General features: G+C 40.8%; 1 pseudogene; it reads right to left on the reverse strand.

Moving 5' to 3' along the window:
- Window positions 1-1,625: 1,625 nt before the first annotated feature.
- Window positions 1,626-2,801, reverse strand: LOC101701630 (protein FAM81B pseudogene; annotated as a pseudogene).
- Window positions 2,802-13,400: the final 10,599 nt, after the last annotated feature.

Raw genomic sequence — 13,400 nt, forward strand, 5'->3', positions numbered from 1 at the left:
ATTTAGCTAAGGATAAGTAAATAGTTCAATGGAATAGAATAGACAGTATAGAACTAGACCCATAAATATCTGGTTTGTTGATTTTTGACAGAGACATTCAAATTTTTCAATGGGAAAAGAAACATTTTTTATAAACAATTATGGAATAACTGGATAAACTAAATTGTATAAAGTGAGCTATGCATAGTGACATATGCCTGTAACCCAGCACTCAGGAGGCCCAGGCAAGCAAATCTCGAATTCAAGGCCAGGCTGGGCTACGTTGAATTCAAGGCCTAGACTATATAGCAAGACTTTATCTCAAGTAACAAAAAAAAATTATTTAAAATGAACTTCAATCATGTGTGATAGTCATACATTCATGGTAGTCATACCACACATAAAATTTAATTCAAGATAGAATATAAGCCTATGTAAAAACTAAAATTCAAGAAAAAACAGAAGAATATCTTCCTGAGATGAGGCAAAGCTTTCTTATATAGGACAAAGGAAAATAGATATAAAAGAAAAAAGAAAAAGAAATTGGACTTTATCAAAATTAAAACCTTTTGCTCATTAAAAGAAATGATTAAGAAAATAAGATAGGTAAGCTAGACAGTAGGAAAATATTCACAGTATCTGTATCTGACAAAGGGTTTATATCTGAAAACTCTTATAAGTCAATAAATAACAAAAATATAACATCCCAGTTTTTAAAGGATGGGCAAAAGATTTGAACAGACAACTCATGGAAGAAAATGTATGAATGACAAATAAGCACATTATAATATGCTCAGTATCATTAGTCACTAGATAAGTACATATAAATTGTGATGTGATATCATTGTAAATCCACTAAAATGGCTAAAATTGAAAGTCCCAAATATGGAACAACTGGATCTGCCTTACATTTTCAGGTGTAAAAACAGTACTGCCATCTCAGAAAAACGCTTTATGATTTTTATTTCCTTCGTTCTTTCTTCTCTTTCCCTTTCTCCCTCCCTCCCTTTTTTCCTTTCTTCTTCCCTTTTTTCTTTTTCTTTTCTTCTTCTTTTTTTTTAAAGTAGGGATTGAACTCAAGACCTTCACACTAAATTACAGCCTTATTTTATTTTATTTTGAGACAGGGTCTTGCTAAATTGTTAAATTTCCCAGGTTGAGCTTGAACTCGTGATCCTCCTGCCTTGGGCCCCCAGGGTGCCTGCATGCCCAGCTTTGAAAACTTCTTATAAAGTTAAACAAGACTCACCCTATGATCCATTATGACCACTCATGGGTATTACCAAAGAGAAATAAAAATTTATATCCTAAAAGAATTGTAGAAAGTTGTTCACAGAAATTTTATTCATAATGGTCCCCAAACTGGAAATCACCCAAATCCTTATAGGCTAGGTAAACAATTATGGCTTTTGGTGCAATGAAATACTACTTAACAACTCCACAACACACACACACACACACACACACACACACACATATTTGAGGATATCATAAAGGTTCTTGCTTTATTGTTTTTCCAGGTACATTCATCTCCTTAAATGGTGGTGAGAAATACAGACATTGGAAGTAGAAATATCCTAGAGATATTAATTTTCTTCTTCACTTTTCCCAACAAGCCATTCCATTAACTGGTGAAAAATTGGTGATTAATTGAAAATTTTTAAACTTCCTGGAGTTCTATCTACTATCTTACTCTGTAATTTCTTTATGTCTTTCTGTACTTTATATTTCTCTAGATCCATTTTTGTTTTCTGTATTTGTTGGAGGGAGTTGAGAGAGTCATGAATTGATTGAAACCCTGATTGATACTCATTCTGCATTTTTTCTAGTTCACCCCAGGTCGGCTTTTCCATTTGGTTCATCTTTTTTGACAATTTATTCTATATGCTTTCCTTTGTATAGTTCTGCATCCTGTTTCTGTGAATTGATGAAATTCTCTAATTTGCTTGAAAGCTGCAGCATTTTTCCTTCTGTTCTATCTGTAGACTTTTCCAGTTTTTCCTGCAGGATCTTCAGACATTCATTTATGTGGGTTAGGAGGTCTTGTCGATGTTTGATAAACTGGTTTCTGTCCATTTTTGATTGTTCTCAACTTCTTCATACAGATTACTTGAAAGAGAGTTAAATTTGAATTCCAAAAGATTCATTTCATGGTGATAATCTCCCTGGATCATCTTTGAATTTGAGGTTTGCTCAGAGGTGGAAGCTTCTATTTTTCTTAAGAGCTGTGTTACCTTTAAATCCAAGTTTTTGGAAATAGTTTCTAGGGGAGATATGAACTCTTGAATTGCTTTCTCAGTTTGCTGGTGCTCATGCCTGATGATGTGGATGTCTCCAGAAAGCTTCACAATGCTCGAATCACACCTGGCTACTCTTCCCCGGAGGTCTCCAGCTCCTTGGAGGTATTTGATGTTTAGATCCTGCACTGCAAAATTAGTCCCAGTGGCTGCCTGATCTCGAGCTCTTATTTGATCTTCCAAGACCTCAATGTTTTGGCTGAGTTTTTTGACGATGCTGGTGATGGTCTGGATGTGGCTTTCTAACAACTTCTTGGTGAGTGACTCTTCTTTCCGAAAGCCATCGGCCCCCTGGAGACAAGCAGAGATGTCCTCCTTGATTCCAAAGGCTTTTTCGAGGAGGAAGGCTATGGTGTGCTCCTGGAGGCTCAGTCTGTCTTCTAGCTGACTTGTCTCGGGTTTGGCAATGACAGGAAGAAAAGGACGACCCTTTGGTCCTATGGAAAGCTGTGCTGTTTTTCTTGCTAGGGGTCCTTGTGTCTCTGCAGAGCCCTCAGATGAGGCCACCTTCAGACCATGCCACATCACCATGCAGTGCTGCCTGGAGCTTCCTACACATTTATATTTATTTTTACTCCTAAATCTGTGTGTTCATACTAATCTCCACAATTCCAATCCAGCCACCACAAATTTCCTTTTTGTCTTTTACTTGTAATTCCTTTCTCTGACTGTGGCATCCGCTAACCTTAATGTATTTACCTCATTGCTCAATCCTCCATGTACCTCACCATTCTTCCATCTCGCCACTGTCCTCTTCCGGGTCTGGATGCTCAGGCTCTGACAGTCACTTGGGCTGTCCTTCTGTGTAGACACTCTCCTTAGGCCATTTGGGCCTAAGGGGCTTGAACACATTTCCCCTAGTCACTGAGGGTCACCTACCTTGCCCGGCCTCCCTACGGCTTTAGGACAAATTAGTTCAGGAAGGAAAGAGAAATGACTAAAAGAGGAAAAGTAAAGGATGAGTTTAAGTTGATTATTATTATTTTATAACTTAAGCTCATTCTTTTTCTTCTAAATCATGTGCTAGGCACCTTAACTTTTACAACCAAGTAGGGGGGAAAAAGCAGTTCTGTCTCTAAGAAAAATAGTCTCATTTTCCTAAGAGCATTTATTCAAACAGCTGCTAGTTTTTAAAGTGATAACTTTTTCCTTTCCACTGTAATATTATGAATGAAGTCTTTGTTTATGCCAACTGACAAGCATGTGCATCACCTACTGTAGCTCTTCTGAACTAGATCATCCCTTATTTCCTTGGTGGAGCAGGTAAGGAGGCTATTAGCCATGAGTGAAGAAGGTGGGGCCTTGAGGTCACAGGGCATTTTGCTATGGCCAGCCTGGAAAATGAGAAAGGGACAAGGAAGGGTCTCTGAGCTGAGCTGGACCCCATTCTCCTCAGGTGTCCTCTAAGGGTGTAGCCAGCCACATTATGCATTTCCAGCTAATGCCACAAAGCAGTCCCTGAGCCTATCCTTCCTGCGAAAGTAGCTTAGGGACATGCTTGACCCGTGTCATGGAATTAATGGAAAGAGAGTTTTGTTTGTTTTGCTTTGCTTTGTTTTGTTTTGTTTTTGCTCCCAGAGGCAAGTAGAAAAGAGTATAGGCTCTAGAATCAGAAGCCCCGAGCTTGAATTTTCACTCCAGTTTGCACACAGTGTGACTAAATGACTTAATCTGTCTGTGCCTCAGCTTTCTCAATAGGAATAGTGGTGCCTTAAAGGGTTGTTGTGAGGGTTAAATAAGTTAACATACATGGAGCATTTTAGAACTAATGTTAGTTGTTATTATGAGATTTTACTCTGGAAGAAGCAGTCTGGTCTGGCTGAAGCTATGATGGGTCAATAACTCATGGGAAGGTGCTGAAGTCACTTCTTTTTTACAACCCAATGTAGATTTTTTTTTTTCCTGAAGCAAGTGTACTATCAATTATCTTCCAGAAATAAGGCAGGAAAGGCTTAAATTCACTTCTGAGAACTGATCTGTTGCCTGGGCAACCCTTAAGATGCTCATGACCACTCAGCAGGGATCCAGAAAGTTGATTCTGACAGCATAAGCAGCTAATACTTTTCCAGCCTGGGCTTGCCATCTTACTGTTGTACCAGTTCACATCTTGTGTTAGTCAGGACATTTCCAGGGCCAATTGATAAAAAAACCAACAAAAATTATTTTAGGCAACCAAAGTATTCACTTGAACAAACACACCTGAAAAGTCATAGGGTAGATTTGGTAGGTTTGGGAGCATAGCTGGATACACCAGCTCATGTGACATCATCAGCTCTCAGTTTCCCCATACTCCTGGCTCTTTTTTATTTTTCCTGCTGCCTTTCTTCAGGCAAGCTCTCTTTACATGGTGCCCCTGGAGTTACATGCTTACAATCTCCCCATTTCAAGTCCTACAGAGAGTGTGAGGATCCTTTCCTGGTTGTTTCAGCCAACATTCTAGGATTGACTCTAAATTTTACATTTGGGCCATGAGTCCAGTCTTGAACAGTGCTATGGTTAGGGGATGAAATGTGCTGATTGGCCAATCCAGGTTTTAAGAAAAGAAACCAGGCAGGTGTATCTCACACATGTAATTATTCCCACGTATACCCTGATCATGGTCATTGTTATTACACCTAGCAGCCCTGCCCAACACCACAAGTGGGCTTTCTGGGTGGGAACAATAGATTTTCAAACAAAGTCCCCCTTTTCCTGTGCTGCAAAAGCCATTATCACACGAGCCTCACCCCCATGACCATTGAGAGGGAACACAAGCTCCTTGCTCCCTTGCTCTCAGATATGAAGATACAGGTTTTCTGTGGTTGTCTCCCCCCACGGACATGAGCATGGGTGCAGCAGACACTGGAAGAGCTGGGCCTCACACTGCATGAACACCAGCCAGGCTACCAGCTGCACAAGGCTTTCTTCTGCCACTGGAGCCTGTACTGATGTGGGCATAATAGGCAGATGTTGGTGTAGAAACTGCTCCTCAGGTGGGATCACTCTGGAATGACTGTCCAGCGTTGACGCCCAGAGTCCTGCAGGGTGGTCAGCCCCCAGTCCCCCTGGGTGGTAACTGGCTTAGGAGTGCCCCCTTCACTGATGGCTTTCCCCTCCCCACTCCTGCATTGGCCCTGCCTGGAGTCACCTCCCCAAGAAACTGCACCTGAGTCCCTGCAGTTTCTGGAAGAACTGAAGCTAAGACAGAGTCACCTTCCTCTGTGTGTGTGTGTGTGTGTGTGTGTGTGTGTGTGTGTGTGCATGTGTTTGTACAGGTATGTACATGTGCATGTGTACATGTGTGCTCACCCTTCCATAAAAACCAGTTTTTATTTTGTCTGTCCAACTCCTCTTTCCCTTGGGAAAAATGCGCTTCTTTGGGGAGTGACTTTCTCCCTTCCCCAAGGAGCATGCAGTCCAAATCCAAGCTGCGGATCACATGGTTTCACTGTTGTGGCTTATAACTTACGAAGGACCAATCAGAATCTTTTCTGAGACTCTGAATTAGAATGAAGAGGCACTCAGGAGTCATTGTCAAGAAATAACTCATTCTCTGTAAGAGGGATCCTTATGAGTCTGTACTCCTTTTCAAGTCTGGTAGGTCTTCTCTGGTGATGGCCTACAAGGTTGCTCAGGATCTGTGGTCTGTGTGAGTCACTGTGCCATAAGTGGACACATCATCCATGGGCCACGTTGCCAGAGAGTAGAGATCATTGCCATGCTGGTTATGCACCTCTCCCATGTTCATCGAACTACACAGCACATGCCAGGCCCCAGGTAGACCCTGCATGCCTATGGAATGCAGGGATGTGGATAATGACATGTTTGAGATGAACATCCTCCTTGAGTATCTGAGAAGTATCATCACCTTTGGGGAACTTTCCCTTCAGGTCTCTGGCCCAAGAATAGCCAAACCAGTGAGTGCCCTTGGGGCCAGACTTTTCTCTTGGACCACATACCAGAGAGAACTAGTTGTTGGGTGTGTACAAAATGACTTGGGTGTTGTAGCTGAATGTGACCATTTTAAGAAAACAAAGTGGCCATATGAATAAAAAGTCATAAAGATAGCCTTTCCTTCCTGAAAGATCATCCCTAAGGAAACACACACATGTGCACACGCACACACACACACAGAGAAATTATGATATGAATGAGAAAAGAATTTTTCAGGGAAACAATTCCTTTGGGGGTATTCTGGGGATAGACCCAACAGCCTCATATGTGTTAGGCAAATGCTCTACCATTGAGCTGTGGCTCCAGGCCCTGTAATTGTTTAACATGACATATAAGCTCTCCTAGAACCCTAAGATTGGAAAGGGGAAAATACACAATAAAAAGGACAAGTTATTGCTATACACAGCAACATGGATGTAGTTCATGGTCATAATAGTGGGTGAAGAATGTTAGACACAAAATGATACGTGTACTATATAAACTTGTTATAAAAGTTCCAAAACAGACAAAACTAATCTAATAGATGTCAGAATAGTGGTTGCCTTTGGGAGAAGATGACTTGAGGGGACACTGGGTAGCTACTAGTATTCAACATTCTATATTTTGTTCTGTGTGGTGGTTACTCAGGTGTGTTTACTGTGCAAAAATACACTGAGGCAGAAGGATTGCAAGTATGAGCCCAGCCTGGGAAACAGAGTGATTTAGTAGGATCCCGTCTCAAAAAAAAAAAAAAAATTAAAAAGAGAGCTGGGGATATAGCTCAGTGTTAAGGCTCTGGGTTCAGTCCCCAGTACCACCACCACCAAAAGAGAAAAAGTCATACAGTTTACCCTTGACTTGTGCACTTATTACAGCTATACTTCAGTTAAAGTGTTTCTGGTGAGGATTTTAGGTGTTCCAGGAGAAGATTCCAAGACAGAATACCTGGCTGATCCTGGTTGCTGCAGCCTCACCTTACTTTCTGCCATTTCCTTTCTTTCTTTTTTTTGGTTTTAATGTTTTTTTAAAAATTAATTTTATTGGTACATTTTAGGTATACAATATAATGACATTCATCATTGGAAATTTGCACCTTTAGATGATCCATCTTGGTTCTTATTTTTTTCCCCCTTCCCCTGCCTTCCCCTCAACCCCTCCACCCTTCCTTATCTACAAAGACTTTGTTTCCATTTTTTCATTTTCTCATATTAATTCCATTCCCTTCTTTCCTTTACCCCACCCCTCCCACTTCCCCTTCCCCTTTGCCCCTTTTCTTCCTATTTCACATTATCTATAACTTTTTGTCCTTATTTACATTTTCAGTTTCTCACACTAGAGAAAGTATTTGGTATTTACACATGTGTGTCCTATTTATTTCACTTAAGAGTATTGCCTCAATGTGCATCCATTTAGCTGTAAATGTCTTTAATTTCTCATTTTTTATGGCTGAGTAATACTCCATTTTATATTTAAAAAAGCACATTTTCTTTATCCATTCTCCTGTTAATGGGCAATTGGACTACTTCCAAGTTTTAGCTATTAGAAATTATGCTGCTATGGACATGGGTGGCCAAATATCACTGTGGTATGATTCTTTTAATTCTTTGGGGAAGATAACCAGCAGGGGAATAGCTGGGTCAAATGGAACTTCCAGTCCTAGTTCTTTGAGGTATCTCCATACTGATTTCCACGGTGGTTGCACCAGTCTGCACTCCCACCAGCAGGGGAGCAGTGTTCCTTTTTTCACACAGCCCAGCCAGCATTTGTTATTGGTTGATTTCATGATAGCAGCCATTCTTTCTGGAGTGAGGTGGAATCTCAGGATTGTTTTCATTTTCATCTCTCGAATGACCAGTGATGTTGAACATTTTTTCATGTATTTATTTGCTATTTATACTTCTTTGTCTGAGAAATGTCTGTTCTGGAAGCAAGCATCATCTTGATCCCCAAAGCAGAGAAAGACCTAACCAAAAAAGAGAACTATAGGCCAATCTCATTAAAGAACATAGATGCAAAAATCCTTAATAAGATACTGACAAATAGAATGCAGAAGATCATGAAGAAGATCATACACCCTGACCAAGTGAGATTCATCCCAGGGATGCAGGGATGGTTCAACATATGCAAATCAATAAATGTAATACACTATATCAATAGATCCAAGACAAAAACCATATGATCATCTCAGTAGATGCAGAAAAAGCATTTGACAAATTCCAACACTCATTTATGATTAAAAACCCTATAAAAAATTGGAATAGATGGTCTCTACCTCAATCTGATAAAAGCCATCTATGAAAAACCAACAGCCAATATCATACTAAATGGTCAAAAACTGAAATCCTTCACACTAAAATCAGGAAGAAGTCAAGGATGCCATTTCCTTTCTAATGGCCAACTACATTTTACAAAACATTCGTATAACAAGTTCTCTAGGTACTATTGGTAAGGATGAGGAAACCAAGTCTCAGTGAAATTAAATGACTTTCCTAACAATTGCAGCAGATTATGTAGAAATATAGGGATCTATAATTAGAAGTAAAAAAAGCTGCATAAATTTTAGATGAGCTTGATCATTATGAGTAAAAGACTAAAGGGATATTTATAAAAAATAACCTTCTGTTAAGGATTAGTGAAACTATAGAGGCTTAAAAGCTTCTTCTCTATTATATGGATTTTTTTATTTAAAAATGATTAGAAAAACATATCAAATCTTCTTTTCACCACCCAAACAATTATGTTGAAAAGTTTTGACTCAATTTGGCCTCCTTCACCTCTCTCTCCTTTTCTTTTTCCCAACCTTCAGATCAGATTAGATTGCCTATCTAGTTTCTCCTAAGATCTCACCTTCTCCAAACACACACACCCTGTTTTGTGAGATGAGACCTTTTTTTTTTGAGTGTCAGCTTTTTGTTTAGCAAGCCCTGCTCTGGTTTGATAATTTTCTGCTTTATGCTCATAAAAGCTACTGGAACGTTTATAATTCTACATAAATAAAAACATCACCACATTGTTGTCATGGAGATGGCCTCTCCCCACCTCCAGCCTATAAGTTTGATTTGCACAACTTGGTGCATTAGGCTTAAAAGCTGCAACCTCATGCAGAAATAGAATTGGCTCTTTGGCGTGGCAAAGCTGGAGACTGAGCTTCTGAGATGGGGACAGATACTGCTGGCAGATCTCTGCTTTCCAGATTGACCTTGCTTGCTGTGCCCTTGTGGGTATGGATTCAGCTGGTATAAAGCCCCAAATAATAGAGGCTCCAACCAAGCAGAGGTTGGCATCATGGCCCCGCTAAACATCCATAATGGAGTTTCATCAATTTGGGGATTCAGATCCTCCTTTTTTATTTGCTAAATTTTGGGTACTGCCCTCATCTGCTTTGTCCCGAGTGGCTCACCACCATATCCATATGCCAGCCAGAGAGGTGAGGAAAAGGGGTCCAGAGGGCATGCCCCTCTCTTTATAATCCTGCCAATTACTGTACTCATCAACTCTGCCATTGGAGGGAGGGCCCCATTGCAGTAACATGGCCACAGAAAGGAGTGGTTACACATGTGGATTCCAGAGCCAAAATACCTGGGTTTGTAACTTGGCAATATCACTCACTGTTTAACTTTAGCCAAGTTATTCATCTATTCTATCCCTCCGTTTCATTATCTTTAAAATGGGGAGGATGATAATAGTACTCACCCCTCAGTGTTATTGTGAATCTTACATGAGCTATTATGTGCACAGTGCTAAGGTTAGTGTCTACCATAAAATAAATATTTAATATGTGGATAATTTGGTATCTGCTTGTTACTCCTCAGAAATACTTCACTGTTTGTATGCCCTCATTATGGGACTTCATTTTGATACTCGTTTGTCCTTTCTAGTGCCCTCTGCTTTTAAAGGGCTTATATACTGAAAACTGCTGTGGCCTTTTATGACTGTATATAAAGTAGAATAAAATAATAAAATACTTGATAGCTTTTTCTAAGTAAAAAAAATGAATATTTAATAGCTATTAACTAGTATAATTATCATAGATGCAACATGAGGCAGTGGTGGCAGTGGCAGTAGTGATATGGCTACTGTAAGAACTCATGAAGACCAGTTCAGAGCCCACCAAGAAACCAAGAAATCCTGCCTTCCTAATTCTTGACCTTGCACTCCAGAGTAAGCTCATTTGGAGTACCACCTGTGAGGAGTCCCACCTTGGAAGTAGCAGGTTCCACAACAGAACAAAGGCAAGGTTGATGGTGTCAGTTCCTCTGCAATATGACCTTAAATTGAGCCAAATAAAGTCACTTCCAAGTCAAGGAAGATGTCACATACCCACTTTTGGGTGAGATAACAAAGACCCCCAGGACTAGGAAAGATAGTCACATCATGCCTACCCAAGTCACAAGTACAGATGAACAGGACCTGGAATGGTGCCAAACACTAGGAGACCTTCCACCCTGGGAGAAAACTCTCTGCATAAAGTGGGAAGAGACAGGTTTGGCAAGACACGTTTCAGGCCCGTTTCACAGTAACAAGTGAATCAGCTCTGAAAAGCCTCCTGCCTCCAGATATTTAGGCAGATTAATACCAACCAGTTGACCTTCAATGATTGTCTCATTTTATACTATATTCTGTGTCTCATGTATCATAGACCCTCATAAATACTCCTTCAAGTGCTAACTGGGTAAAAGGGTGTCCTTGTTATTGAATGGGGTAGAGACCAGCAGTGTTTCTCAGGTTCTTATTTGTCCCGATCAATGAATTCGTCAGGACAATTGATAGATGTGAAAGAGTACCATTTATTTTAGAGCAGAAAAAAGAAAAAAGTAAAGAAGTGCAAAAAAAAAAAAAAAGTGCTCAGGAAGAAAGGGATGCTTTGAAGGAAAAAGAGAAGATACGTTCTTCAAGCAGAATGGACCACTATAAGAACAAGGGGCCAGTGCTGCCATCCTTTTATGTCTTCTTTGATAGTTGATCCAAGTCTCCTCAATTGGTAGGTCTTGCCCAACTGCTCCAGCCATGTTGTCATGCCCCAGCCTCCTACTTTATCCTGACAGACATCTATCACATCTTGGCTCATATCCCTTGCTGCTCATATCCCTTTTTGCTGTGGGCATTGCTGCAACCAGCTGCCCATCATCCCCTTGCCCCAGCTACCTCTGCCTTTGCTGCTTGCTAAGGACTTCCTGTCTCTGCTAGATGGGAAGCCAAGGAGCTCACCAGCCTTGCTGGAGTTGGCACCCTTGTGAGAATTGAGGGAGCTACCTCAATACCTCAATTACCCTGGAGCAACCATTGGCTGGTGGATGTGGGAGAGAGTGGATAAAGAGTCTCTTCTCCCAAGTCTCAGGTAGACAATTTGAAAGTATCCTCTACATGGCTCCCCAGAATGTCCCAGTGGGATTGAGCTGCACACAGAGATGACCTGCACCAAGTACCTTTGAGTTGGCTTTCCCTCATTTCTCATTTCACCATCATAGTTTTTCTACTCTGGCTCTTTTGATTCACTTTCCCCTATAAACTACTTGTTCTAAAGTCCTTGCCTCAGGCTTTTCTTTTTGGAGGAAACCTATGTAGAACAGGTCTGCTGAAGGGTTTTGGGGAGCAGACAGGGGTCCAAGGTGACATAAGATCCTCATGGTCTTTCTGTCTGCTTTCTGTGGCATGTTAGGGCTAGAAAGATCTCTGGAAGGGGTGACAGAGAGGGGAAAAGAACAATTGCACCCCATTTCATAGCAACAAACCATCTCAATGGTGAGGATTTCCAAATTTATAAATCTAGCCCTCACCTTGCCAAGAACTCCAGGATCATATAGCAAAGTTCAGGCAGATGAGCCTGCCTCATGTCTCCAACTAGATGTCTAATAGGCAGCTTAAATTTAATATGATTGAAACAAACCCCTCCTCCCTCTGCCTTTTCTCCCTGTCTCCAGTGCTGTGTCTCTCTCAGTCTTCCCATTCCAGTCAATAGCATCATTGTTCACACATTTTTTCAGGCCAAAAACCTAGGAGTCACACTTGATTACTCTCTTGTCCTTGTCTTTCTCTATCTGAACTGTCAGCAAGGCTTTTGAGTTCTAATTCCTGAATATCCTATTTCATTGATTCTAAGACATGTTTTTCCCATGTGATAACATCTATGAATTCAGAATGAATCTTCTAATTGGTGGCATGGCATGGTTTAATTAATGGCATCGTCCTTCTATAGTGAAATTCAACTGCCCTGGGTGTCTCCTCTACTAGCAATCTGGCCCAAGCCAGCATCTCTTCCCCAGACCACAGCAATGGGCTAATAACTAACCCCCACCACTTCCACTCTTGGTCCACATTAGTCTGTTCAGCACACAGTGAACAGAGAGCTCTTTTCAAATTAGAAATCAGTTCAGCCCACTCTCTTGGTCGCAAGGTTTGAACAGCTTCCTATTGTATTCAGAATAAATCCCATACTCTCCCACAGCATATAATCCTTTGTGGAATGAGGGCTCCTCACTTTCTACTGTTCTCGTCAGCTACTTGCTTGCTGTGCCTCCAGCTCCAAATTCTGAAACTTTAACAGTTCTCAGACAGGGCCAAGCAAATACTCAGCATAAGACTTTTGCATAGTTACTTCCTCTGTCTGGAAGCCTCTTCCTCTGGGTTCACTTCCTCCCCTTTATTTCCTTTTTGTTCAAATACCATCTCCCCAGAGGCTTTCCTGACTACCTCCACTGAAACAATAATCATCTTCCCCTCACTTGTTTTCTTTACAGCACGAATCTGAAATCATGTGTTTTGTTCAATTGCTTATCTTTCATCTGCCCCAGGACAGTATAGTTTCCTTGAGAGCAGGGACATTGCTTTTGTTCCCTGGCACCTAGCAAATACCGAATGCTCAATATATGTTTGTTAAGTGAAAGACTGAACAAGTGGAAATTCAAAGTCCTGAGTCATTTGGATAATATCACCCTAGGGCGGCTCTCTACTCTTGTCTGTCATGATTTCTGCAGGAAGAAGTGACCATTGTATCAGCCTCCCCTGCTGGGTGGGGGTACAGGAGGTGTGGATTGTTTTAATTTCACTCTGAGGTCAGCTTCATGATTTATTTATTTATTCATACTCCACCTCATTCCACAAAGGATTAGATGTGGCTTACAGGAAACATAGAGTGCATTAATGAAATAGAAATACAGAATAAAATTAGGATGAGGGAATAGACCCACTGGAATAGATTGTCCCATATGCACC

This window comes from Heterocephalus glaber, unplaced genomic scaffold (genome assembly GCF_053883595.1).
Source record: "Heterocephalus glaber isolate CG9 unplaced genomic scaffold, H.glaber_assembly_v1.0 deba00001457, whole genome shotgun sequence".
Lineage (NCBI taxonomy): Eukaryota > Metazoa > Chordata > Mammalia > Rodentia > Bathyergidae > Heterocephalus > Heterocephalus glaber.